We start from the raw sequence: 27,031 nt of genomic DNA on the forward strand, positions 1-27,031 counted from the left end.
CTTCCCTTTTACATGGACTCTGGCAGGCTGGAATCTCCTTTTTTCAGGAAACATTTGGCCTGTTTTGGAATCTGTTTCCTTAAAGTTTCCGGTGACGGTGTGGCATTTACGGCTAGCGGGTCCATATTGGATTGATCTGTACAGGAGCTCGGTCCAAAGCCATAGCCTCCCAGAATTTGGCTTGAACAATGCCTAGCCCCACTTGCTGAACATCCCCAGCCCCGGGGCAAACAGAAAGTAGGAGAAGGTTGACAAGGTCTGAAACATTTCAGGCCATTGCTGGAGAATTTGGTTGAAACCCAGGGCTCTGCACCGGAGGCTTTAGCTAAGTGCTCATTTCCTACCTGTTATCATTTCCCTCTTGAGCAACTAGAAAAACAACTGTTCCTCGGTCTTGACCAGAGGGGAAGAGGGAATCAGAAGTCCCTGACCCCTCATTTCCTGTTAGATTGTGAAACACAAAGGTAAACATTTAAGGGAATGTGGCAGCTCAGAACAATCGGCCGCTGTGGCATGAATGGTGGTTTCTTCTCCTTTTTACACAAACTCTTTCCGGTGGAGAAGCCCAACAAAAGGAAAGACAGCTCTGCCAGGGGCGGCCTCCCAGCCGCCTGGAAGCCAGACTCCAGCCACATCTGCGGAGACTGGCTTTGGGGGCAGTTGAAGGCTTTTTCCAAAGTCAGGACTGAAGTGTCCTGGGGTTCCTCAGAATCCTTTTCTTTAAAGGAAATTGTCGTTAAAACTTCCGAGGTCCTGGAATTTCTCTATAGCTCGAGAGGGGATCTGCATAAGGTCCAACGTGTGCGCGGGGCGTCTGGACCTCTGACTGGCTGTGGTCCCTGCTCTGCTCCGCGCCCTGGCGGTCTGAGCCCCTTCCTTTTTAACTCTCCACTGAGCTGTAGGAGAACAATGTCCCGCTGATCTATGGCAGTGACTGGGGCCAGAAGTTTCCTCTGCAAAGACTGAGCAGAGCAGACCACAGAGCCCTGCCAGTGTCCCCCGGGAGGTATAGGTGCTCCATCAGAGCCCAGGCAGGTCCATTACTGGATTAGAAGTCCCCAAGGCCAGGAAAAGCAGACTGTCCTTGCAGTCGCCTGCACATGCCTGCCTGGACCTGTGTCCGTCTCTGGGGATGCATGGACAGGGCCAAGGCCACCTCTCACCTGACTCAGGAGGAGGTGGGCAGTTACGGCCACCCTCCCTTAGCACTGCCATGGGCCGCCCAGACGGTCCAGCGAGAGCTCCGCAGTCGGGCGTCTGACCCCAACTGGGGTCAGCCACGGTGGAATGGAGGGAATGTGTCCCCCAGGCCAGGGAGGCCTTCCTTGACCACCCGGCTCCTCGGGGACAGACTCCCTTGAGGGTGTGAATAACCCCTTTAGACATATATTTAGGAGAAAATAATATGATGCCTTGTTCCTGTGATTCTTGTGATATTTTCACTCGTAACCACAAACCTACCAGAAAGTCTCAAGTTCAGTACAAAAACCTCTTTTTCTGGAGCCTCTGAGGAGTCGGTGGCCAGGCAGGCAGGCCTCGGTGACCGCGAACTTCTGTGTGTGACTCCAACAAGGACATTCTCCCCCAGGTCCCCTGGACGACCATCAGCACCAGGAGTCAGCAGCCACTCACAGCCCTCTTTGGACCCCGGGACCCCCTTGAGTTTGTCACTTGTCCCGACGACATCCTTTAGGGTGAAAGGCCCCGATTCCTGGTGACGCACTGGGCTGGGTTGTCATGGCCCCTTCTTCAGCCTTCCCTGTGTGACCTTGGCACTTTTAAAGCCACTAGGACAGTTGCACTGGAGGCACACCTGGGTCCTCGGGGCCCGGCGTCTCCTCAGCTGTGGCAGGAGCAACCCGGAGGTTAACAGCGAATGTCTCCCATCAGGACATGAGGCGCAGGGCTCTGATCCGCCGCCCTGGCACCCGCTGGGCTTCCTGCCTGTGGCCGGCTCTTTGCCCCTCATGGTCACTGTGTATCCTGAAGCCCTTCCGCAGCAAGCTCCTGGTGCTCCCTGGACAGGTCCACGTTTTCCCCTCCGTCCAGCAGGCGACCATCTGTGACCACCTGGATGGTGCTGCTCAGATTGCCCGGGAGCCGCTGGCCTCTTCGAGTGGCGCCCGGTGTGGTTCGGGCACACTGCTCATGCTTGGAGTGCTGCTCGCTTCCTGGCCAGACGGAGGCTCCAGCCCTAGAATCGGCCCTTCCTCCAAGGCGCTCACGGTGCAGAATGGTCTCTAGACACTACGATCGGGCACCAGGTGAGCTCGTGGCTGTTGAGCTGCTGCTGCTCTCAGGGCCTCTTGGTAGCGTGCGTGATCCCCACACTTGTTCCTGTGTTTGCTTTCACTGAAATCCCTGCGTCCGCGCCAGGACCTCAGTTCCAGGCCCACACAGCGGGGCTCGCTCTAGTTCCTCGTTGCTCTGGCCCCAGGACCTGGCTCCCTTTGTTCCAAGTGCACGCGCTTATTCGATGCATTCCCTGTCACTTCCGTCTTGGCCTCCGCTCCCCGAGGGCACCCCTCACCCCACTGGGCTCTGATGCCTCGTCCCAGGTCATAAGGTGCACAGATTGCTCCTGAGCCTGCGCCGCCGGCCCACCTCAAGCGGCCTCTCCTGGCGCACTCGGCTGTGGGGCCCCAGGGCCCAGTTGCCCTTACCCCGCTGGAGGTCCGCCGCCCTGTGCCAGAGCTACCCTCCTTCCCTCACTGGGACTCTGACACCCCACACGGACAGAGGAGAAGCCACAGAGGGGGCAAAGCAAAGAAAAGAGAGGGCAGGGGCCACCGGGCGGAGGGGGGGCCGTTGCGCTTTCTCCTGGCTCCGTTCTGGCTTCTTCCGTTGAAGACTGTCACCTGTCCTGGTGTCAGGTTGTGTGTCTGTGCAAGGGGCCCCTGCCTGACACCCTCCCTGCTGGCCCCCTCTCCTTCCACCAGCTGCTCCCTCTCCCCGTCCAGATCGAAAGGTCACCCACCTTGGAACCCGCTCCAGGATGGACACACGGGACCGTCCAGTTTGTCAGCATCGTTGAGATCCAGTTTTCAAAAAAGAAGGAAGAGTTTTAACTCCTCGAGGAGCCCCAGGACCGCAGGCCCAGGACGTCGGGTCGCTTGGATGTGGGTCCACGCAACACGGGGCCGTATCTGAGAGGGCGAGTGCAGATCTACGGCCCCTCGAGGTTTGGTCCAACTTAAAACATGAGAATTGGCGTTCTTTTATCTCATCTTCGGATGGTTTTCCTTTGAGTAAGTGTAGATATTCATCACCTCCATATTTCAACCTAACTAAAAGGAATTAAGAAAGTCAGAAAAATAAAAGCAAATGAATACTAAGAATACTTAAAAGTTTAAACTGTAGAAACAGAGCCCAAATTTAAGTATAACATTTCAAAAGGAAGCTTGAACCAGTATTGTCTGGTTCCATTCAAATTAGTTCTTAAACGAACACACAAAATTTTAAAAACCCTCAAACAACTGGAGTGATAATTTATTCCACTCAAGATTTTAACTTTCCTGACATTTCCTCCCTCTCCATATTCAGCTGGGAAGCGGTACATTTTAGGGATTGTAAAAATAGACGCTAGCCCAGACACCCACGGGCAGCCCTGGGTAAACACCAGGTCTATGCAGGGTTGCAGTGTCCCCAGTGTCCCAGGCCCTGGGGTACCCCATGTGAGCGCCTCTGAGATCAACCTCCACCATCAGAGGAGACTCGCTTGGTAAGTGGAGGCCGATTCCTGTGAGTTGTGCTATGGCCAGTATCACAGCCAAACGTCAATGCTGGCGCCTTAGCATTTATTCCAAGTAGGATCAAAATGCCACTTGGAAAAAAAATCAGCATTTTACTTAAAATTTTTCAAATTCACAAAATAGCAAAATGAAGATCCAAAGCAGACCTCGGTAAGCATGTTACAGAGCGCCTCTCGGAGCCTGGCTGGTCTCCATCTTGTCGTTCTCTCTCCGCCAGGCCCCTCCCCGGTCCCCCCAGAGCTGGCCCCAAGGCAGAACTCTGGGTTCCGCTGGCGCAGGGCTCTGCTGGCCCAAGGGAGAGATCTGCTGGCCTGCAGAAACTCCTGGGGGGATGGGCCTGTTCGCCGCGGCTCCAGGGGTGAGCATCTGCCAAAACTCACCCGCATGCTTATTCATGTTCATCTTGTCTTTCGATAAAGCTGTTTTTAAAACTATGGCGATGTGCAGAAAGGCCAAGCCCTGGCACTGCGGTCGGCAACTGTGGCACAACAGATACAGGTTGCCTGGCTGGAGTGTGTCCCCAAGAGTTCACCTGCTGAAACCTTGGATCCTCCGTGGGGCCCAGTGGGAGGTGGCTGGGTCACGAGGGATTCCTGCCTTTGGCTCGGCCTCCTGTGTGCCTCCGTCCCCTTCCACTGCCTCATGGAGTAGCATGAAGCCTTCACAAGAGGCAGCTGCCTGACCTGGGACTTCCCAGGCTCCAGAACTGAGCTACAAAAACTTCTTTCCTTCATAAGTTACTCAGTCTCAAGTATCCTGTGCTAGCAACAGAAACCGGACTGACACACAGGTCAGACGGCTTTGGGCCTTTGGCTGGGAACGAGGAGGCCCGGTGCCAGTGATGTTTTACTTATTTATTTTTGGGGGGTGCTCAGGATCAAATCCAGGGTTTTGTGCCTGCTGGGCACATGCTGTTGTACACCCCAGCCCCCGTAACTTACTTTAACTGCCACGGGTGAGCCCTAGGCTCTTAACTCCCTAGACGAAAGTTCTCATGGGGCTGGTGGTTCATCTGGAAACCCCATTTTGTGTGGCTTTTGTGTTTCAGGAAGGAAAAGCTTTGCTTCTATCCTCCTCTTAGGTTCAATTCTGGGGGGGCCTGCAAATTAATCTAGCAAAAGACGGATGAAGAGGAGGAAAGGCACAAAGTTTTTATTCACATTTACATGCGTGGGAATTTGCAGGAAACCATGAAATTCAATGGAACAGACTCAGGGGTGTATACATCATTTAACCAGGGAGAGGGAGTTGGGGCTGCTGGGATAATACCTCACGGGGACGCGACCGGAGGCCCAGGGGGACCACTGGAGACAAGCGCTCGCGCAGACCAGCTGGTGTCCCTCTCCACCTCTGGCCACGAGCACCCTGCTCCTCCTGGCACGGGCGCAGGGACAGCCACACAGGGAATTTTAGGCCTTACTTCTAGGTGGTCGAAGGGAAGACAGAGAGCTCTTCCCGTGTTGGCCAACGGCCTCCAACTCCCGTGATCCTCATGCCAAGACACAGGCTTTGGGAGGCTCATTCGGATCCTCCTCACAGGGACGCCACCAGCAACTTCTAGGACGCTCCTTCCCTCTCCCCCCACCCCCAACCCTGTTATTGTCACCTTCTGGTGAGCTAGGAGGTACTGGGACCTCAGCCAGCCTGCCTTGGAGCAGCCAAGTCAGTGTCCCCTCTGGGACGCGGCATTTTAAGTATCTCTGTATCTTCTTTTCTATTTTTTTTTTTTTTTTTTTTTTTTTGTACTTGGGGCTTGAACCCAGGGGTGCTTAACACTGAGCCACGTCCCCAGCCCTTTTTTATATTTTATTTAGGACAGGGTCTCACTGAGTTGCTTAAGGCCTTGCTAAGTTGCTGAGGCTGGTTTTGAACTCCGGATCCTCCTGTCTCGGCCTCCTGAGCTGCTGGGAGGCAGGTGTGCACCACCGCCCGGTGTCTCTGTGTCTTCTTGAGTCTGCATCTCCCCCTCTCGCCTGGGCCCTCCCTGGTGCCATCAGATACTGAACCCGTTTGAAACACTCTGCCGTCTTTTTCCTCTTGATTTTGTCTTTCTATCAAGTTTGTATTTTTTTTCTTCTGGATTTTAGGATCTTATACATTTTTATGAATGCCAATAACTTCTGTTTTTCCAACTTCAAATGTCCTCTTCTGCTTAATAACTTTGCCTATATGCCGTCTCCCTTTACAGAATCCCTAAAAAGAAAGAAAGAAGTCTGACTCAAAAGCCCTAAAATCAGTGGCCACCAACTGAGGTCCTAAAGTGACCCAAATGTGGAGCTGGGATAGAATGAAATAAAACAAATCCCTTTCCAAGAAGTTCAGCCTTGGAGAAGAACATCTGTGGCCAACACTGGCCTGCGGCCACCTTCCAGCCTCTGTTTGGGTTGGCCCAGGGCCCGCCTCTCGCTTCCCTCCTCACCAAAACAATGCCTGAGATAAGGAAGACTTTTTGCATGTTTCCGTAAAAACACGGTGTAGTTCAGTTGACGTTTAAAATTTTCATTCACCGGGTGTCTTTCAAAAGCCTGAAACCCTGACCTCTGAAAATCTTTAAAAAAATCCGGCAGCTGGGAGAATCTGGGCGTTTCAGGTCTCAGACCACTTCAGCCTTGTCTGTAAGAACGGGGTCTTCCGCGTCACCCTGGCTCCCTCACGGTCAAAGGCACCAGGAGGACTTGCCGGCTCTCCTCTGCTTTTGAGTCGATCAGCTTGTGCCATCCTGGTCTTCTCTCTGCCCCTTGGCCCACATCCTCCCTGAGCATTGCCTACTGCTGGACGCACCGTGGTGGCAATGGACTCTGGGTGGACTCTTCAGGGCCTGCTCCCCAGCTTCCCCGCAACAACACTTCCCACCACCCACATCTGCAGCCGCCAGAAAGCAGCAAAGAGAGTGAGGAGCCATTATAACCATTCCCGAGTTCAGATCGTCTCTATTCTCCACGCCCCAACGTGTCTTTTACAGGCAATTTAAAGCAAATTGTAGACTGGATGTCATTTTATCCACAAATGCTTCAGTAGGTGCCTACCACAGCTGAGCCTACCAAACACAATGAACAGAAATCCTTGAACTGTAGTAACTGCTATGGTCAGAGTGGACCACAGCCAAGCATCTAGGGAGAGGCTGGGGCCACTGCTGGCCAGCAGAGCTGGAGGCTGGGGAGATGGGTGGGATGGGGACAGGGCAGGGAGGACACACTGGGACCCACTGACTCCCGGGTCTGTCTGCCCGGCTGCTGCTTCTCTTGCCCTCCCAAACCTCACAGAGTACCTCTTGGGCCACCTCTTACCCAGAGGTGCATGGAGAGAAGAGTGCGGGGGAACCAAGCTCCAGCACTGGAAGGTGACCCAGCACAGCCACCAGGCACCTCACGGCCTGTGCTCACCTTTCCCAGAGACTCAGGGAGGAGTTTCAGCAGCTGACTTGTTCAGGCTGGAGTCTATCCGAGGTCCGCACACTCACCGTCTCGTCTCTCCTCCCTGCTGTCCCACGACGCTGGTGGGATGCTGTAGACCCCCAGGCCACCGTCCCCTTTCCGCCCCTGCAACGAGGGTGGTCAGCTCTCGGGGCTCCGCGAGGTCCAGGGCTCGGGCTGTGGCCGTCTTGTTGGGGCGGGCAGACCTGGGGTGGCTCAGCTCCTCACCTCCCCGGGGGCGGGGTCGCCCCTTGACTCAGGCTGATGTGGCTGGGAGCAGCTTGTGGTCCACTTTGCCTTCAGCTTGGCTTCCTTAATCACTGAGCGTCAGTGGCCCCGAGTCTGGGGCGTAAGATTCCGTGGATAATTCCACGGCTAAGGCTTCCCCACCTCCTGTACTCACTCACTGTAAGATTTGGTTAAATGGCCATTTTTTTTTTTTTTTTTCCTTTCTTTCTTTCTTTTTTTGGTACAGGGACTTGAACCCAGGGGTGCTTAACCTTGAGTGGCTCAAGGTTCTAGCCCTTTCTTATTTTATTTTGAGGCAGGGCCTCGCTAAGTTGCTGAGGCTGGATTTGAACTCTTGATCCTCCTGCCTCAGCCTTCAGAGCTGCTGGGGTCAAAGGCGTGTGCCACTGTGCACAGCTGAATTCTCCATTCTAAGGCAGCCCAGGTAGGGGCAGATGACACCAGTGTCACCTCCGGGTATCCACAATGGACTCGGTGAATTTCCTAAGGGGCTACTAACACTGCCTGTGACTTTCGCTAGGCGTTTACAATCTGGGTTTTTTGTCACAACTCAAGAAAAGCTCACCCCAGCAACCCGTGGCTTTCATCCCACACGATATTTGTCAAACCCCCAGTTTCTTAAACCAAACTCATCCTCAGCAAGGCCACTTCCTCATCTGGGAAGAGACCCGTCAGCAGTCTCCTGAGCTCCCCCAAACTCTACCCTGACCTCCAGACTCCTAATGTCCCGGGAAGTCCATTCCTGACAGTTGCCTCCTCCCCAACTCCTAATCCGTGTCCTTTAGTAGCGATGCTGGATCCAGAATATGGAGTGAGGACACAGGAAGCCTGTGTGAGTCCTTCCAAGATTTTCATTTAAAAGAAAACAGTTGAGATGTTTTTGAAAGAATTCACAGATGGTCAAGAATGCACTATGGGCCAAGGCTTGATTGACAGCACATACATGGAGCTAAAGCAGAGCCAGAGCTGGGGTGCAGCCTCCTGTGCACAGGAGGACCGTCCATCTCCTGTAAGCAGGGAGAATGTTCTGGAAGGCCTGGGAGCTCAGAACAGATGTGCAGTAGAGGCCCTCAGTTTGGAAATGGGCTGGAAATAATGTGGTTCCTGAAGCCAATAGATCTTTTCCACACCCTCCCTGGGAAGCAGGTGCTTGATGTGGGATTTCCCCCCAGCACCCCAGAGGGAAGAGGTGATTCCATAAAAGGAAATTCGGAGGGTATTGGCCGCTGAATGGATGCAGGACACCTGAAACCCAGGCAGCAGGTAGCTCAGATGCATTCCTTTTATTTAAAGCAAGAAGTGACAGCCAGCTTCCTGGTATGATGACAAAGTTTACAGTTTCTGGGCTTTAAAAAAACCAAACCAAACCAAACCCTAAAACCTTGAACATAATAGAATTCACTTTCCAAAACCCAGTTTTGTAAACAATACCATGAAAGGCCAGAAGGAAGGTTATCAGATTGGCATTTTTGTGTTTAATTTCTCAACTTACCACGTTCCAAGAGCAGATTTACAGTCCCACCAAGGGAATGTGTCAAAACGCACGGGGGATCAGGGAAATGCGGTCATTTGCATTTCGAAACACAGGGCTGTATGTTTCCTCAGCTGCTGGCTCACCCGCTCTCTGGGGACGCAGCTTAGTGCATCTTGGCTGAGGGACAGCATGATGGATTCCCTCAGTCTCTGAAATTATGCTCCCAGGGTCCAGGGCCGGGGAAGGGGCAGCTGTAGAATCTGGTCCTGCAGTGTGGGGGTGGGAGATTCGGCAAGAAGGGATGTGGGGGAAGAGACACTTGTGCTGCTGGACCAGATGTTTCATGTCAATAAAAGCAGAAAAGAGTCTGTTTTCCTTGCCTATTAAAAAAAAAAAAAAAAGTCATTCAACTTTTGTTAACGCCCAAGGTCCCCACAACTCAGTCCCTCAGTCTGTGGATCTGCAGCTGATTCTACCTGCAGCTAAAACACACTTTGAAACCATTTTCCCCAGTGACTCAGGAGACTGAGGCAGGAGGATTACAAGTTCTCAGTCAGCCTGGGCAACTTGGCAAGAGTGACTCAAAATAAAAAATACAGAAGGGCTGGGGATGTAGCTCAGCAGCAGAGCCTGCACTTAGCAGGCACAAGGCCCTGGCTCCATCCCCAACACCACACAGAAAAGTCATTTTAATTTTTCGTTTATACCCGTCGTGGATCTCTGATGAGAGCCAAGTGAAGGAACAGAGATGAGGAGGAGAAAGAAGTAAAAAGTCTTGCTCACTGGCCCCGGGGTGAGTCTTCCAAGATTTCTCAGGTCATCTGATGGAAGGCAATTTTTTTCAGTATTGAAAACCAAAAATAACGATAGTGACATCCAGTTTTGCTGGTCATTGGCTGGGAATGCAGATGACCCACACCCTGTTGGTCACCTGCCGGGCCTACGACTAGCACTCTGAGGCCTGCTGAGCGTCGAGTAGCAGAACATGAGGCTGAAGCACAGTGGGTGCTGGCAGTGGAGGGTTCAGCCCACCACAGGCGGGGGATTCTCAGGGAAAAGGTTCTGTCTGCACTGGCCGTGGCAGACGTTTCTCCTGTCATTGTTCCCTAAGCAGACTGTGCGACCACTGGTCACACAGCACTCAAACTGCATCGGGTCCTCTCACAGATCCAGAGGTGACCGGAACCCTGGGGGACGTCGTGCGTAAAGGCTGGAGTCTCCCCTGGGCGCCCCTGGAGTCCGCCCCCGGACACCTCGTGGGGGCTGCAGATTTGAAAAGCGAGGTCACTGACACTGGTGTTGAGGCTGGTGGCCCCCGGGGAGGAGCGCACCTGAGCGCAGGGTCCCTGGGTTCAGGCCCCAGCTCCAGACCAACCAAAAACCCAAATGGCAAACCTTCCGCACGGTTCACAGGACCAGGCTGCGTCTTTTTTTTTTTTTTTTTTTTTTAATGTCATAACATGTATTTGACTTTGAGTCGACCTTGTCCCAGAACGCATCACTTTGAAGTTCGGTGATAGATCACACCGCCCCTCATGTAATTAACTTAAAGCCAACTAAACAGCACCTGCCTGTCCTGAGAAGAGATCAGGCTGACATAAATGTTTTTATATCAAGTGGAGCTTTTTGGTAGGGGTGGAAAGGAAGGGAGGGCTGGGCAGAGGGCCTCAGCCTCCACACCCCAGGCTCCTGTGCGGCCTCTTGTCTCAGCCTCCTCCCCAGGGCCCTTGCCTGGGAAACCTGTCAGCAGAGGCACAGAAAGGGGAGGTGCTGTGGGGTCGCCGGCTGCCGAGCCTCTCAGGGACCCACGGGCAGGAGCCGGGCAGGAGCCTGGCAGCCTCTTCAGGATGGAAGGCCCGGTTTTCTCAAAGCCAGTGGCATGAGTTGCCAAGGTGCCTTCCAGAGAACTCAGACTCCTGCCTCCCTCTGCCTCCGCCCTCGCAGCTGCGCCCAGCTGGGCTCCCTGAGGGTGTCTCGCCTGCAACCTCCACTCACCCAAAATCCCACCTCCTGGCCCCGACGGAACCTCAGCCTTCCTCTAGCCTCTGGGGTGGACACAGCTGACCAGTGGCTCTTAATGGACGTCACCCTTCCACTCCATCTCCTGGCCCTCGTGTGTGACGGACCTTGCTTCTTACCCACTTGGTGACCACCCTCAACTTGGGATTAGTCATGAGGTTGGCACGATGCCTTTGCAGCTAGGGATGGCCAGGTGACGTGGTTCTGAGTTGTGCGGGAAAGCTGCCAAGGAAATCTGTCAATCCCTTGCTTTCATGATTACAGTAACATCTTATCGTCTTTCTCTTGGTCTTGATCTTCCTCCTTGGAATAGGGACATGAGACTGGAGCTGGGGCAGACACCTTGAACCAGGAGGTAAAAAAAAGAAACACGCTAAGGATAGTGGAGCAGAAAGATAAACAATGTCTAGAAGGGAACACCTGGGGCGCCAAGCTTGCCGCTGACCTGCGGGGGCCTGGGTCAAGAGAACAAATGAAGGCCTACGGAGCACATGCGGATCTTAAGACTCATCAGCAAGAGAACAGACTGTTCAATAGAGCACGTTCCATCTTCCTACCTTGACAATACACTTCATTATGATAAAATGTAGGAAGTGTGTGTCAAGGTGTGGTTTTGTGTCTGCAAAATGTCAAAGGCAACTGAATATTTTAACACTTTCCTGTATTCCAGTACAAATCCGTTCATCGGAAGCTGTGACTCGGGATCTCCTTGCGCCCTGTATGCAGATACTGGAGGAGAATTATCCACACGTTACCCAGGACGTAGCCTGGAAGTTTTATTTTCTACTTTCAAGTAAATCTCAGATGCAGGCTCATTCTGTTGTGACTGACGTCTTCTTCAAGAAAAAGAACAGAACAAGCCCTCGTGTCCCCGGGAAGCTGCGTTTGGGTCTGACCCAGTCCTCGTCAAGGGCACGTCTCTCTCACCCATATATCTCACACGGGGCTCTGGAAACCAGCGAAGCCAAATAATGATGAAAGCAGCTCCCGAGGGTAAGGGTTGAAGAAGGCCCGACCGAGCCGTGATGGACGGGAGCTTTCCCTTTCCTAACAGCCCCGCGCGGGTCACGCAGGAGGCAGACTTAATAGGTGGCTATTATGTCAACCACAAGTGCTTCGAATTCCGAGGCGGCAGATTCTCTGACCTCACCCACCGCCAGCGCAAGGAGACTTAACTCTTCTTGTGGTTTCAGATTCAGAAATGCATTCTTCTCCACAGCCCTTCTCTGCAAGTTGCCCGAGGAGAAGCTTCCAGAACCCTGGCAGAGAGGGCCGCTCTGCTTCAGGAGAGGGGTTGAGGGTTTGCGGGGCTGCTGCTGCATCCAGGAGCCCAACCCTCACAGCACAGATGCCAGCGCCCTCAGGAGACCGCTCTTACGGATGCTCCAGAGACTGGAAAGTTCCGCCAGCCTGGCTCAGTGCACAGGCTCAGCTCTGCCGGTTCCTCTGGGCTTTCCGCGCAGCCTCGGGCACCCTGCTCCACATGGGGTGCTGGTCTCTCTTTGGAGTCCCTGTCTCCACTGCTCTCCAGGCTTGTTTGGGGTGGACGTTGCCCAGGCTGGCCTCGACTCCCGGGCTCAAGAGACCCCTCTGCCTCAGTCTCCAAGCAGGTGGGACCACAGGTGCACCAGCAGGTCTGCCTGGCCTCCCGGTTCATGGCTCTGAAGTCGTTTGGCCCCGTCCATCCTCCCCCTGCCTCCTTGAGGCTGCGGGGCCCTTGCTGCCGTTGCTGTTGAAGAGGGTCTGGGGCCCTGGGGGGCTCCGTCTCAACAGCAGAGAGCGGCTGTGGCGAGGCCCACCCCACGTCCGGGAGACGAATCCGTGTGTGAGAGGAGCAGGCGTGTTAGGGACCGAACGTGGTTCCAGCCCCCAAATTTACAGGTTGAAGCCCTCGCCCCACGGGGACTCGCTTGGTGGCTGGGCCCTGAGGAGGTCACTAAGTCATATGATGCTGTAGGGACGGGGCCTTGATTCCACAGGATGATGTCCTCACCAGCAGAGGAAGTCACGTGGGTGCACACAGAGAAAAGGCCACAGGACAGGAAGGCGGCCATGTGCAAGGCAGGACAAGACCCCTCCCCAGAGACCAGCCCTGCCAGCACCTCCATCTTGGATCTGCAGCCTCCAGAACTGCAAAAAACTGATTTCTGTGTTTTCAAGCCCCTGCTCGGCCCAGCAGAGGACAGCACAGCTGACCTAGAGTTCGTCTCTGGTTTGCGTCAGTAGGGAAGTGCGTGCCCAAAGCTCTTCCTTGCCAAGACATTTGATAAGAATTTCAGCTGCAACGAGGTTTAGACACATTGGTGATTCCACGTTCAGCTGTAGCTTCCCCGTGCCCTGATCATCATTGTGTGAACGCAAGGAAACTTTCGGGTGGGCCGGTGGGAGGCAGGCTGAGGGGTGCTGGTGAGGCGCTGGGATTGCCTGCTTGGCCAGGGGAGAGGGCGGGTGTTCTGGTGCTGGTGACTGACGAGCACTGAGCACTGAGCACTAGCAGCCCACAAACACCTGCCCGTCAATGGTGACAGCAGGGCCTCATCTTAACTCTTGCAGGTCTGGAGCACAGTGAAAAAATAGCATGTCTCTTCTAGAGGCATAAAACTGAGACTCTAAGGAGTCAGAGGCCGGCCAGGGTCGGTGGCTGAGGGCCAGAATCAGGAGTCCACCCACCCAGGGAAGGTAGGGTGGTTCCGTGTGCAGCGCTGTGTGGGGGCGTTTTAGGAAATTACCGTAAGGAGCTGGATCATCCCAAGTACTTCACAGAGGCTCCGCAGGGAGAGCGTCTGGGAGAGCTTCTCCCGCAGGCCGGGCTGCCAGGCCCCGGTGCCTCAGGGCCCTCCACCCGCGGAGGTGGCTCTAGGCCTGGATTCCCAGGAAGCCATACCCGTAACTCCATTTCAAAACAGCAAAGGTTTTCATAGAAACAGGCCCATTTTCTGCCTCTCTGGGTCGAGAGTGGCTCCCTGTGGCTTGGCTCACCCTGGTGGCCGAGGAGGCCGGTCCCCGTCGCTTCTCGGAGATGCCCCTCAGAACGAGAAGCAGGAGAAAGAGAAGCACAGGCTCAGTCCTGGATAACCCCGGAGAGTCCTGTGGCTGAGCTGCCATGGGGAGGAGGGGCAGACGGAGGCAAGGAGTCGGGGAGTGGGACGCTCAGCTGGAAGCTTCTGGAACGGGAGCGGCCATTTCTCTTCAGAAGTCCAGGGTGAGCTGGGGCCTGAAGCCTTGGGAGAGCCTCCTCGCTTCTCTCCCTTAGGCCAGACCCCAGGCCGGGTCTCGCCCTCCCTGCTGCTAATGACTCACGAGGGGGTTCCAGGAGCTGGCCTGGGCCTCCCTCCACTCTGCCTTCCCCAGCTGGGGCGCTGGCCGGGGCAGAAGGGCCTGGTTTCTTCTCCGGCCTTCCCCTGCTCTTTGGGTTCTGCTGGCCCCAGACGGCGGGTTTCCCCAGCAGCTCCCCGCCGGGGGACAGACCACCGCTTTCCAGCACCGCCCAGTGGATGAGGCTGGTTCTAGGGTGCAGCCGGGGTGCTCCCGGGACAGCACACAAAGCCCATGTCGAAGCCAGAGAGCCACCAGGGCTCATCTCTCACTAGCTCCGCGTGTTTTCTCAGGCAGCTCCTGGAAGACAAGGTCCCTCAGAACAAGGGAGAAACCAGGAGCCAGCAGAGCTGAGCAGAGGGGACGTCCAGGGGCTGGTGAAGGGGAGTGTGAGCCAGAGGCCAGGCAGAGGCTGAGGGAGCCCAGGCAGTGAGCCCAGGCAGAGCGAGCGTCCTGGACACGCACAACAGCTGTTGTTGGATGGCTCACCAGGGGGTCCTGGCTCGCTGTCTGACCCTTCAGGACGCAACTTGTACAAGATTCTAATAGTTACACGTTGACTACTGGCCTCACCAGAAACATCACTGCAACTCTGCCAGAGAAGACGGGGTGGGGAGGACCCCCAAACCCTCCACCGCTGTTGGAGGAAGAGGACCTCTAGAATGGATGGATCCAGACAGCTGGTGCCCGGGCTCCGGGCACCTCACAGAGGTGATGCCCACCACCCTTACCTGGAGTGGCCTGGCGCGTGCAGCGGAATCCACACGCAGCCTCCCGCACACTGACTTCTCCCTGCACAACTGCAATCAACCCCTCACGCCCTGTGACTGCTGCATGGACCGTCCTTGTACGTAGGGACTTGGGATTCACGACAAGAAAAAAACGTGTTTAATGCAGGTGCCATTTTTCCCCCTAAATATATTTGCTCCATGGTCGTTTGCATCTGTGGATGTGCATGATGGACAGGGAGGCCCAAGTGCAGTTAAAAACATGGGACGTCACTTATCAGGAAGATCTGCTGAGAGTCAGAGGTACCCAGGGGAATTGGCTGTGGGGGAGCAGGAGACGGCTCTGTTGTTATGCTTCTGCCTTGTGGTAAAAATCTTTAACCCTTCTCGACCAAAAAAGTCTTTAAACTTGCTTTTCACCTTGATAAAAATAAAAATTAAGAAGTGCTTGCCTTGTGTTCTCAGCAGCTCTTGTGGTGGTGGCCTCTTCCGGGCAACCCTGGAGGCTGAGGCAGGAGGATTGCAAGTTCGAGGTCAGCCTGGGCAATTTAGTGAGACCAGGACTCAAAAAAAAAGGGCTGAGGATGTGGTTCAGTAGTAAAGCCCCCCAGATTCCATTCCAGTATCAAAAAAAAAGAAGAAGAAGAAGAGGAAAGAAAAAAGAAAGAAAAAGAAAGAATGAGAAAAAAGAAGAGCTTAGGCAATCCCTGCCCCGAAAGGTTCTCCACCTCCTCTTGCCTGTGGCCTGTATCCAGGCTGGTCAGCTAGGCTAAGTGCATCATGAGGACATATTGCTAATGATAATAATGATTGGTGACACACCGGGACTTCTGCAGAACCATTAATGCAAAAAGTGCAATTCTGTCAGCTAACGTCTCATAAAGAGGAGTTTGTGCTTGATTTCCAACAGGATGAAAAGGAATTCCGTCCAGTGCTGGGGATGAACCCAGGGCCTTGCACATGTGAGGCAAGTGCTCCCCCACTGAGTCGCCCAGTCCAGCGGGCATTTTGTTGATCCTGGGGTAAACTATGCCACCCCCTTCGCCTCACACAATATCTGACCCGTGTCATACTCAGAGAGCACCCAGGGACGCGCTGGTCTCTCAGTGCTACCAAGTAACAGAGACCAAGTGTGTTCTCAGAATGGGCACAGTGGTGCACACCTGTCATCCCAGCAACTCGGGAGGCTGAGGCAGGAGGATCTCAAGTTCAAACACAGCCTCAGTAATTTAGTGAGGCCCTAAGCAACTCAGGAGACCCCATCTCTAATAAAATATAATAAAAGGCTGGGGATGTGGCTCAGTGGTTAAGTGCCCCTGGGTTCCATACCCCCGCCAAAAAAAAGACACTTTATTAAGTAGAAGTTGTTTGATCATATTTTAATACTAGTCTGTAGTCCCATATTCTTCCAAAAGGCTTTTTGTGTGTGTGCCTGTGGGACTGGGGATTAAACCCAGAGATGTTTTACTGCTACACTATGGTCAAATAATGACAATGAAAATCAGTGAGAATATAGCTTTGTTCAGAATCGCCAAAAATTAGGAGCAACCAGGACATTCTCCAGCAAGTGGATGGGTAAACCCATATCCCTCCAGAGGGATACTGTTTAGCAGCAGAAAGAAAGGAGCCAACACACCAGAGAGAGACAAGGAGGAACCCCAGACGCAAGGTCTGGAAAATCTGTATAATGTGGGACTCCAACTCCATGACACTCAGACCAGGCAGGAGGGAGCAAAGACCCAGATTGCAGGGACTGGGGGCGGAGCACAGGGAGACTGAGGGCCGTGAATCAATCATCCTGTGTGATATCATATGGTGGGTTCACGTAATGATACTTTTGTTAAAACCCTTGGAATGAGCCAGGACTGTGGGGCACACCCGTAAGTCCTACAACTCAGGAGGCCGAGGCAGGAGGATCAGCAACTTAGTGAGGCCCTAAGCAACTCAGTGAGAACCTGTCTCAAAATAATATTAAAAAAAAAAAGTAAAAGGGCTGGGGATGTGGCTCAGTGGTTAAGCACCCCCGTGGTCTGATCTTTGGTACCAAAAAAAAATAAAAGGGATAATAATAGGTCAATACTGGCTCACCAATTTTAATGTGTGTACCACACTCACACACCATGATTCTACTGTCTTTTCAGCTTTCTGTAAACCTGAGGTGAATAAATAGATCTGTCCAAAGAGCAACACCTCAGTGAAGCCATTAAAATAAGAACAAAGTGATAGGCACAATTACTTCGGGGAACTTAGTAAAACCACTCAGTGGGACACAGGCCCCTGCTCTGGATCCTCTGGCGATCAGGTCAGAGGAGGGAGGATTACACAGAGCACTTGTCCACGGAAAGGAAAGAGGTCTGTTCTTCAGGAGACACAGGTCAGCTCGGGGAGGAGCCTGTCCCCAGCGCCTGCTCCTCAGGGAGGCAGGGGTGCTGGGTGGTGAGCTCACCCTGGCTCCTCAGGAGTCCTGAGTCTGGCCGGCCTGCAGGGTGGAGCGGACTGGGGACAGAAGCGTCCTTCCAGAGGAGTGTCCCTGGGGCTTGATTCTGTTAACAGCCGTGTCTTCCTCAATTTCAAAGCCGAGGGGAGGCGGGGCCCAGAGGTGCTTTGTATGCTTCTACTTTCCGTATTTGCTCAATTTTTGAAAAAAAAAAAACTTTCACAATTGATGCACAAGACATGGTCTTATGATCGATTGAACGACAGAATTCTTTTGTTTCATTCCTTACATTAGCAGAAGAAGCCAGGCTCTCATGCGTGTTAGAACTAAAGAGACTTTGAAGACGAGGGAGTTTGCATCTTTTACAGAGGACGGGGCTCAGTTAACGCCAATGACTTGCTGGCCTGTGCAGCCACAGAGGGAGCCTCATCTTACCCCATGCCGCGTGACCTAGGGGCAGAGAAACACCTGCAGCGGTAGAGACCAGGGCCCCACTCAGCGGCCTCTGCTCCCCTGCCCCAAACAACAACAACTTCCAAACATTCAGCCTCAAAGGACAGTCTCGTAATGGCCTGGCTCCTGAGGCTTCAGAGTGGGCAGCGGGGCCCAGCCTCGGCTCTGCCGGCGGATCCCTGGAGTTAGGACGTCCCTCTTTGCACTGGCTGACGTTCCTGGTGCGTGTTTATTTTGTCTAGTTGGGGACAGCACTCGCTGGGGACTCTTCTGGCTTGATAAATTTCTTGGTCGCTTGGAATGGTAAAGAGGAAGCCATTGAAGCCATTCTGAACGCTCGGGATGGAACTAGAGGGAGGCTGCGCTCCTAGTCGCTCCGTAACTCTGGTTTCAAGCAGAGGATATCTGTTTCTCGATTGCTCACTGTCAGGCGCCTATCATCCGCCATTTGCCTGCCTCTCGCCTGTCCATCGCCTGCCTTACCCCTGCCCATCACCCAACGCACGAGGTTCACCTCCCGATCGTCCGACAACAATCAGCAAACTGATCGCCGACCGCCAGTGGAGCACCCGCTGCCTGCTGCTGCCTGGAAGTTCACTGTCACAGTAGCTGCAGGTTTGATTACACGTGGCTGCCGCCATTTTGAGACAACAGCCAGGCCCCATAGGACCCCTGGCCGGACTGACTGGGCCCCGCATCCAGGATCCCTCAGCCCGACCGATCACTCCCTGCCTCTGGGGCCCTCACATCGACTGACTGCTCCCCTCCGCCAGGACCCCCAGACCAACTGACTGCGCCCTATCACCGGGACCCCAGATGGACAGATTGCACCCGCCCTCCAGGATCCCACAACCACACCAACCACACTCGACCTCCAGGACCCCTGCCGGACCAACCACACCCCACCTCCAGGACCTCCAGCTGACCACCTCCACCCCTGAGCTGCAGCTCCCCATTTGCCAACGCATTTGGAAGCCAGAGCAGCCATCTTGGATAATCCTGGAAGCCACAGCTCCGATGTTCGGGTGGGGCAAATCCCATCCTGCCACGCCTGCTGGAGGCTTGAAGCTCATTGTCAGGTACTTCTCATGCATCAGGCTACTGAACTCTGGGAGGTTTCATTACTATATGACTGTTATACTGTAGATTTTCTTTTTTCTCCTTTTTAAAAAATTTAAGTTTTTATTTCTTTACTTTTCTTGCTCTCTTTTTCTTTTGTTTACCTGTTCCCTCAGAGTCTCTTTCTCCCTTTTTTGCATGCTAACATCCGATTTCTTTGGATTACACTCTCACCCTTCCTATTATCTAGAACTTCTGTATATTCTTTTCTTATCCCATTAACAGCCACATTCTACATCCCTCTGCATCCTCTTTGTCCTCCATTACAAACTGCAGACCTTATTGCAAACCTGTTTGTCTTACCAAAGATAACATTCGACCTCACTTTGTTTATTATGACAATTTTGTTATTGTCCCCATAGGGGCTATTTGGTCTACGATTGCATAGTGTCTGATTTGGGCACTGCTAATATTGATCTCCCCTTAAAGAAAGGGTTTGGAAAACTCTAGGGCCACTATAAGCCTATAGGGGGGAATCTGAACACTTGGGACATGGACTCTCCGCCAGGACCTTTGCTGCCCTGTGATTGGCGTTATTAGCGGTGCTGGGGTGAACACAGGCCTCACCCACACCTGGCAGGTCTCTGCCTCTGAGCTGCCCCCAGCCTGGCCTCCCTGGATTCGCATACGAAGGCTGCGGACTCAGACGCCGAACCCCCTGAGAGTGGCTCCAGGGCAATGAACCTGGGTCCTTTTCATCCCCAAGATGAAGAACTGGCTGGAGAGCATCTCTCAGACAGACCAGGAAGACGGAGGAGCGGCCCTTGCTCTGCGCCCCAACCAGCCTCCCGGAGGCTCACTTAGCCGTCACATGATGGTCCTGGCGGGGACCCAGGGCTGAGGACGATGACTGGAGCTGACTACTGCATCTGGGGACAGCAGTGCAGCTCACCCCCCAGAGAGATGCAAAGGGCTCGCTGCGTGCTTAGTGTGAAATGATTCTGTCCTCAGAAGTCAGAAATCCGGATTGCATTTTTATCTTAAAAAAAAAATGGGTTCAATCATTTTTTTTTTTAAGTTGTAACAGATTTCAAAAATCTTTAAATGATGAAGGAAGATGTTTCTTTGTGTCTTGAAAAAGCACATATTCTCCTGAAAGGAAAGAGGTAGACTTTGTGTCCAGCCAGAACTTCAAAAAATCATGGGTACTGAAAAATAGAAATATTTTAAAATAATCATTAAAAGACAAGGAAAAAGCAGTAAATGACATAAAACTCATTTATTGTGAAGAGAGAAACTGTCTAGTCTCTCCGACCCTAATCCTGGAAAGCCAGTGTTTGGAGAGGTTGGCCATCCAGGAACCAAGAAGGATGGATGGATGGGGTCCTCGCTCCCCAGCAAGCAGCCCCCCACCCCCACAGTCCCTGCTGCCATTCACCATGTTTTGGTGGTTTGAAAGGGTTTGAAGACAGCGTAGATTTTGCAATGAGATTTACATGCAATTGACTCATGTGGGGTTCCTTTGTATCCCTCTCCGTTTGCTCTGTGCACCCAGCCAGGCCTTGGAGGTTCCTGAAGTCCCTGGAGAACCTGGAGCTGAAGGTAGAGGCCAGTTTGCCCAATCCGGTAGGAACAATCCGTTTCAGCCTCCGCCCCTGGGAATTTGGTTCCCCGGGGGCAGAGAAGCCGGGGAGGCCTCTGGAGGCGGCAGTCACTCGGTTTGACATGGGAAGGGACCGAGCCTCTCCAGGCTCCTCTCGTGGGTCAGTCACTTCTGCCTGCATCTCTGTGGCCTTCAGGGTGGCCACTTGCCCTGTCCTCCTCTTGGCTAGCACACCGCCCAATCCTTCATGCCCAGGACCTCCAACCACCCCAACATATGTGGCTTCAAACACAACCAACTGTGTTATGAAGGCAACTAGGGATCGAGTGATCCAGGAATCTCATCAGAGTCAGGTTGGCCTGTCTCGAAGGAGCCCCGTCTGCCTTTCCAGCTCCTCCATGCCGCTCCTACGCAGCTTCAAGTTCCCCAAGCCGGCTGGTTGGAAGACGAGGTCAGGTTTGCTCTTGGCAAGGCAAGTGCTGACTCGTTGGCAGAGTGTTCAGGGTGCTTGGTACCCTGTGATGAGGAGCGGATGTGTGGGCCTTGTCCCTAGTTCCTGCACACTCCTCTGCAACTCTTGAAATCTCCAGAGCGATAAGGTATGTTTGCAGGCTAAGGAGATGATGGGGGCCCTAGGTGGCTTCAGGTTGGGGGCTGGTCACCAGAAGACCTGGGCATGATTGAGGGGAGGAGCTAACACTCCACCCACTCCAAACTTTGGGGAGAGAAGAAGGGCTGGAAATTGAATCGATCGCCAATGGCTGACAACTTAATCAATCACACCTGTGTCATGAAACCACCACAAAACCCCTAAAGCTTCTGGGTTGGAGCACCCACCCCAGAGAGGGCACAGAAGCTGTGTGACCCTGAACTCAGACTGTGTCCCCTGGCTCTCTTCCATTTGACTGTTCCTGAGTTGTAGCCCTTAAAATAAACCACTGACAGTAAGTACAGGGCTTTTCTGGAGCCTTTTGAACAAATCATGGAAGCCAGGGAGCGGGTTATGGGAACCCCTGATTTATAGCCAGTGGGTCAGAAGCATGGGTGGTCTGGGACTTGGAGCTGGCCTCTGAGGTGGGAACAATCAGCGGAGGACAGTTAACCTGAGGGGTCTCTGCTAACTCTGTAGTTAGCATCAGAATTGAGCTGAATTTTTGGACACTCAGCTGGTGTCTGGAGAATTGGGGAATAGGTTAGTGTAAGAAAAAATAAAGAAAAAACAACAAACTCCATATATTTGGTGTCAGAGGAAATGCGAGTAAAACAGATTGCCTGGCGATTATGTTACGTGTCTTCTGTTTTATTAATCGACAATTTATTTTCCATGAGTCGTATTAATGTGAATCCACCTAAAAACCAGTTTCTGACCACGCACTGAGCAGAGTCTCGGACCCTGAGCTCCCTCAGACGCATCACGTGAGACCACCCTGCTCTTGGCATTGCTGGAGGCTCAGGCCACTTAAGGAGCTTGCCTGAAACCAGGGAGGGAGTGAGACAGCGGTGAAAACCCAGATCCTTGGTGGCTAGTCCTGTGTTCTTTGCACACACTGCTTCCCGGGACCTGAGAAAGGTCTGGCCTGACGGAGAGAGAAGAACGTGCAGCGTTACAAGCGTGTACAATATAGACTGGTACTGTCAACTCTAAACATGCCGTCTCCTGACCCCGGCCCCCCGGCCCCCCGGCCCCCCGGCCCCCCGGCCCTGGAGAGGAGGGCCTTACCAAAAGGCTCTTGGAGGTCCTTGCATGGAGGAGCTGGTGTGCAGCCTTCTGGAGACCCACACGCCCCAGGTGTTGGCGAGAACCAGACAGAAGGTCCCAACACCAGGAGAGGGACACTCAAGGATCGGGGGCCAGAAGAAGCCTCAGATTTGGTTGGCGAGGACAAACAGCACAGGATTTGACCACCAGGTGCTCTTGGACACCCACTCCAAACTTTGGGGAGAGGAGAAGGGGCCACAGGGATGGACGGCATGCCCAGACCTGGTGGGATAGGCCATTCTTAATAGAGGCCAGGAAGGACAGCAGGCCATGGGCCAGGTGCGCCCGTCTCTGTTCACAGCACCACGAGGCTACACACACTGCCCAGACCCCAGGTTCTACCTAGGATAGGGAAGAAGAGGAGGGAGAGGGTGGACAGAAGCCTCACCCTGTAAAAGAAATGGACTCTCAACCAGATGTCTGACTGACCTGGGATAGGAAGTCACGTTAGGCTTCCTGTTACCAAGCTGCCCATGGCTGAGACCACGTCTAAAGCCCATTGCCCCGTCTGTCAGCGTTCCCTGGAGGCCCCGGGCCGACAGGGTAGATTTACCGTGACATGTATTTAAGCAGTTGGCTTCATCGTGGCCACAGGGCCTGCCAAGCCTGAAATGCAGGGCAGGCCTACAGGCTGGAGGTCCAGGTAGGGGTCGACGTGCAGCTTGATTTTAACTGGTTGTTTCCACCTATTTGGGCAGCTGTAACAAAATACCATAAACAGAATAGCTATGAGCAACAGATTGTGCGTGTGGTGTGTGTGTGTGTGTGTGTGTGTGTGTGTGTGTGTGCGCGCTCGAGCGCGCACCAGGAGTTGAACCCTAGGGCGCTTAACCCCTGAACCACATTCCACACCCCAGCCCTTTTTATATTTTGTTTAGAGATAGGGTCTTATTGAGTTGCTTAGGGCCTCCCTAAGTTGCTGAAGCTGGTTTTGAACTTGCCATCCTCCTGCCTCAGCCTCCCCAGGAAGCCTCCTCCTGCCTACCCTTCCCTATCTGAAACTATTACTGGTATCCATAGACTCCCCATTCTTCTTCCCCACAGATCTGGTGACCTACTGAGTCAGAATTTCTTCCCTGGGGACCTTGGGTTTGGCTCTTAGGTGCACTCAACTCACAGGACGAGGCCCACCAGACTATTGAGAGTAGCCTCCTATCTTTCCAGTCAATGGATTTGTAAATGCAACCACATTCACCAAATCCTTTCACAGCAACACCTCGGCCACACTGGCTAAATAACACTTGCCATCAACCATCACGGGGACGTTTTACACCATGTCCAAGTTTGTGATTCTGTTAAAATCCAAACCTGATACAAATGTGTGTGCATCAATATACATCCCGATCCTTCTAACCAGACTCCAGGGTAGAGGCCACAGGACTCCGGTGTGAGGAGAACCCTGCCTGCCTCCACTTCCTTTGGGTCTCAAGCCATCTTTCCTCCACAAACAGAAAAAGAGCAGGTGCCCTGGAACAGCCTGACCTGGGAGCCGCTCCTTCTCCAGACTCTGGGCAGTCCTAGCCTCCCCCTCTGAGACCTTCTCCCCATTCGATAAATGGAGGTTGCTCCTCCATCTTCCTCCCGGGTTTACTGACGGGTTGTGTCTCCCATCCTCCCTCCACTGCCCCACGTCCAGGCCATGTCTCCTTCCCTGAGGCTCCACGGCCTCAGGTCCACCCACCTTGCTGGTTCCTGCTGCACCTCCCACGCTCCTCTCGACCCTTGGCAGGTGGGGGCTTAATCCCCATCGTGACATGGTGATCGATGGCTGTCATCAAGAGCAGTGGCCTCAACACCAAATCCAGGGCTCCCTTTGGCCCCTTCCTGCCCGAGACATTGGTCTGGGACCATCCTGTGTGGCCCTCCGGTGAACCTCCTGGCTTGCTGACCTCCCCTTCTCCTGCCCCATTTCCTCTTTCCTTCTCCCTGTCCCTTGATGCGGAGGCCCAAGGTTTCCATCCATGGCCCTCTGAGGTCTGCGGCTGCTCCTCTCCTTCCGCCTGGGTGCCACTGGCTCTCAGATCACCTTCTCCAGCCCCCGGTTCTCTGACCTCCTTGGATCCAGAACATAAATTCCTGTTACTGGGTCTTGGTGGTCTTGGCAGTCTTGGCACTCTCTGCCCGGATGCGGAGAGCGCTCTGTAGTGAGAGGCGCCCTCCTTACAGCCGGGCCCCCCTCGCAAGCCCGCGGGTCTCCTGGGCTCCTGGACTCAGTGTGCATCAAATCTGCAAACGGCCGCCGCCGAGCCTCCTCCCTGCCCCTCGCCCTCCCCAGCCAGTCCCAGGCCTAAGGAGCGGCATCCGGGTGGTGCTGCTCCCAGGCTCGGGCCCTCCACAGCTCCTCGCACTGCTGGAGGGCCAAGTCCCAGTCCTTTAGCAGGAGCTCTGAGTCGGGAGACCTCCCTGCACCTTCCACCGCAGCTCAGACAGATAGATAGATAGATGCCACTAGGCACGAATCCAGATGTAACCCACTGCCCCAGCAGGCTGGCTTTGGAAAGCATTTAATTCCAGCCTGGCGTGGTGGTGCACACCTGTAACCGAAGCAACTCGAAGGCTGAGGCAGGAGGATCCCAAGTTGAAGGGAGCCTGGTGACTCAGTGAGACCCTGTCTCAAAATAAAAAATAAAAGTTAGAAAGGGCGGGGACATACTCAGTGGTAGGGAGCCCTGGGTTCAATCCCCAGAACCACAAAAAATAGATGAGACACATGATCCTGTGTTTTTAGTGCATTCACAGCTGTGCAACCCCACTACTATCTAATTCCAGAACATTCTCAACCCCAAAAAGACACCTGTGCCCATCAGCAGCAGTCCCGCCCCTTCCCCCAGCCTTCCGGCCAGGAAGCTGCTGATGACTGTCTGTCTGTGGCTCTGCCTGTTTTGGACACTCCACTCAAACAGGATCCCACAGCTGTGACCTTCCAGGTCTGGTTTCTGTCCTTCAGCACGTTTTCGAGGTCCATCCGTGTCGAGGCAAGTGCAGCACTCCTTTCCTTTCTGTGACCAGACGCCGTTCATTCCACGGGGAGACTGCATTTTATTTATCAGCCGTCAGTTGAGGAGCATCTGGGTTGTATCTGTTTTCTGTCTGCCATCAACGGTGCTGACCAACGTCCACCTACAAGTCTTTGGGTGGACCTATGTTTACAATTTGCCTGGATGTAAATACCCCTGGGAGCAGGATGGCCGGAGGAAGGGCCGGCCACTCTGTTTAACTTTGGAGGACCGGCCAGAGCGGCCTTCCACCAAAGCCCACGCTCCTGGGTTCCCAGGCCTTCCCCTCCCCAGCACTGGCCGGGTCTGTGTTATCGCAGCCATCGAGTGGGTGAGCCCTGGCTCGTTTGTGTTTTTGCAGGGCTGCCAGCTGAGTGGCTCTGGATATTTTAAAGTTGTGGACGCACTCAGGCGTGCAAAGGATACGAGGTGCGCGAAGCCTGTGGTGCGCATGGCCTGGCCCTCCGATCACGTGACAAGTGGCTTTCTCCTCTGCTTTCCTACCGCCTCTAGTGTGACTGCCTGGCTTTCCCCTCCACCTACTGTCCCTGTCCTCCTTAAGGCCCGGGTCAAATCTAATTTCCTCAGGGAAAGCCTCCCCTGGTTCCCTTCCCGGCTGCATTTCCCTGTGTCCCGCGGGGCTTCTCTCACGCAGGATGGTGGCATTCATCACTGGGTCTGGCTCTTAGCCCAGGAACCTCCCCAGACCCTCGGGGACAGACATGTGCTTGTTCCGCTCCTCTTCCTGAGCCATGTCTAGTGCTGGGTTATGGCGTTTGCTCACGGAATGACTGAAAGCCCAGGAGGGTGAGGCCACCCGGCCCCCACAAGGAGACACCCAGCCCTGTGCCAGGCACCAGGGCACAACCACTGCTGAGAAAGGAGCCTTCCTGCCCCCGGGAGCTGGGCAGCCTCGGCCACCCTGAAGGTGGGGCCAACCACCGGGAGACCCCACAGGCCACCCACCCTCTGGCCAGGGGAACCCTCCAGGTGACAGACTTGGAAGGCTGAGGCCCCTGTCCTAGGGCAGCATGCGTCATGGCTGGGACTCCCCAGTAGCCCTTACGGTTCTCTAAGGAGGTGTCGGCTCTTCCCTCCCCAGGAGCTCTGTGGGGTCCCCCAGTGACTGCCGCAGCCACTCGGCTGGCTTTGACCTAAGGAACATGAGTGGACCCACGGGTGACTCTTCAGGCAGAGCCTCTGAGGCAGGTGTTTCTAGTTCTGTTTCCCTCCCGGATGGTGCAGTGGCCGTGGGGAGTGTGACAGATGGCACCTCCCTCTGCCTGGCAGACTCTGCCAACCAGAACCTTCCAGATCACGTTGGCCACACCACGTAGGAACCGTGATCTGATTTAGCCTGTCCTGCGAGAGTTCACCGGAGGGGAGTGACCCAGGATGCTGTAGGAGGTGGGTTGACCCGGGTCCTGCAGGAGGGATGGGGCCAGGGAGGCAGGGGGCCAGGGGAGCGAGGGCCAGAGAGACCTGGAGGGGCAGCTTGCTGCCCAGGAGGGTGCTGGGAGATGCCACTTGCAAAGCCCACATCCCTGTTGTTCTTGCAGGGTGAAGCCACTCCCAGAGTAAGCTCTCCTGAGTCTCCCTCAGTCCCTCCAGTGCTGTGTTTTAGTTCCCAGCAGACACACAGGGATCACGCCAGGATCACGCAGTCTGCAGCTTCTTTCTTTGCGGGGACAGTGATGAAATGTTCCTGTTCTGTTTGGATCACATAATCACCCAATGCTGGTGTGCGGACAAGAGCAGCGACCCAGCAACTGGT

General features: G+C 54.1%; 2 long non-coding RNA genes across 3 annotated transcripts in view; one reads left to right on the forward strand and one right to left on the reverse strand.

Moving 5' to 3' along the window:
- LOC306657475 overlaps window positions 1-27,031 on the forward strand; it is a 183,371-nt gene that overhangs the window by 40,333 nt on the left and 116,007 nt on the right. The gene's annotated exons all lie outside the window — the stretch shown is intronic.
- Window positions 21,802-25,866, reverse strand: LOC306659961. The gene is made up of 3 exons (XR_013763504.1): window positions 23,943-25,866; window positions 22,815-22,959; window positions 21,802-22,079 (listed from the first exon to the last, which is right to left on the reverse strand). It is a non-coding gene; the product is annotated as an uncharacterized lncRNA (long non-coding RNA).

The sequence above is a fragment of the Sciurus vulgaris genome (assembly GCF_902686455.1).
Source record: "Sciurus vulgaris genome assembly, chromosome: 1".
NCBI classification, from domain to species: Eukaryota; Metazoa; Chordata; class Mammalia; order Rodentia; family Sciuridae; genus Sciurus; species Sciurus vulgaris.